The 1,679-nt window shown below is 50.3% G+C and overlaps 1 pseudogene; it reads left to right on the top strand.

Moving 5' to 3' along the window:
* Positions 1-353: 353 nt before the first annotated feature.
* Positions 354-1,193, top strand: LOC146207644 (very long chain fatty acid elongase AAEL008004 pseudogene; annotated as a pseudogene).
* Positions 1,194-1,679: the final 486 nt, after the last annotated feature.

The following is a 1,679-nucleotide window of genomic DNA, read 5'->3' as shown; positions in this document are numbered from 1 at the left end:
CTGAAGCCCAAGCAAGAGCCTAACGCAGCCCTCCCCGGTGAAAATTCACACTCGGGTCACGCACGTGTCTCTGTATTTGCCGCCTGCATGCATTGGCGTCCTGAGGAACACTGTATGTATAAAAGCCGGCATTGAGGAAACGCCCTGTTAGTAGCTCTTTCCTTGAGGGCATGCAGATGCCTGTTGCTCAGATCCCCACCGGACGAATGTGAAGTGCGGGAAGGCGGCTGACAAATTCGCCCGCTCCAAAACAACCTCTTCACTGCTGCCTTCTTCCATCTGCGCTCGGAGGGCTCTCGTTTTGTGTGGAGGACCTACAGCGCTGCTGGTTCGTCGTTCCGCATACGGGAGTCATGGCGGCAAGCGCATTAACATCGTTGCACGATCTGTACACGTACGTGTGGTCCTTCCGCGACACCAGGGTAGACGGATGGGGCTTGGTCACCGAGGGCCGATTCATCTGGCCGCTTCTGGTCGCCTACGTCTACGCTGCCAAGATCGGTGGTCCCCGATTGATGAGGAACCGGAAGCCGTTCGAACTCCGGCGTGCCATCCTCGTGTACAACGTTGCCACGGCGGTTGCAAACGCCTACTTCTTTTACCGCTACGCCAGGCTTACATACATCGGCGGTGGATACAGCTTCCTGTGCCAGGGCATCAGCAGAGGCACCGACGAGCAGTCTATGGGCATCCTGAATCTGTGCTATTGGTACCTGTACGTTCGCATCGCCGATTTTCTGGACACTTTCTTTTTCGTGGCCCGCAAGAAGTATTCGAAGGTGTCCGCGCTTCACGTGATCCATCACTTCCTCGTGGTGTTCAGTGGCTGGGCGTGGCTAAACTTCGCCTGTGACGGTCAGATCCTTCTCGGACTGCTCATTAACCAGGCTGTGCACGTGATCATGTACACGTATTACTTCTTAGCGGCTCTTGGACCGGCCACGCGCCCCTACCTCTGGTGGAAAAAATACCTCACCACTCTGCAGATTGCTCAGTTTATTGTGGTACTTGGACACATTACTATCCCCATTTTTTACGACTGCGGTTATCCCAAAGTGCTCTGCTATCTGGCAATCGCTCAGCTTATGCTCGGACTCGTTCTCTTCATTAATTTCTACATTCAAACGTATAGCCGCGGGAAGCACTCCCAAAAGAACCTGGAATCTAATGGCGTTAAAGTCAAGCAGCGCTAAGTGAAACCTAATTTTCTTGTGTTTTTTTTTTAACTTTAATGAGCTCTATGGACGTCGTTACCCATTATAGAATGTCAGTCAAGCATGCAGTACTCCAGTGGTAGTATTGGATTGGGGCTGGTGGAGGCGAGCTGACGTAAAAATTTCGCCATTCGCTTCTGCCAAAAAGCCAACCTGAGCTCTCACCTCAAACGCGCGCTTGCTTTGAGACAGTGGTTAAAACAAAAGGTGAAGGTAAATTATTCAGAAGGCCTAGAAACAATTGTTAGTAGCTTATCAAAACCAAATTTGTCCTTGGTTTGTACAGTGACGAAGGTTGATGCTTGTGCAAGTTGTTATATGATGAGTTAGGAGTGCAGTGTGAAAGCACGAGGAACGAAGAACAGAGACACAATACTCAAGTGTTTCTGTTGTGTTTCTATATATATTTTTCTGCCGCATGCATTATAGAGGGATTCCCGTCATGAAACAGGCACGCTCTGTATT

Source organism: Amblyomma maculatum, chromosome 1 (genome assembly GCF_055883805.1).
Source record: "Amblyomma maculatum isolate TAMU_Amacu chromosome 1, ASM5588380v1, whole genome shotgun sequence".
Taxonomy (NCBI): Eukaryota; Metazoa; Arthropoda; class Arachnida; order Ixodida; family Ixodidae; genus Amblyomma; species Amblyomma maculatum.
Note: the sequence above shows the minus strand (reverse complement) of the source record. Positions and strands in the feature narration are given on the sequence as shown.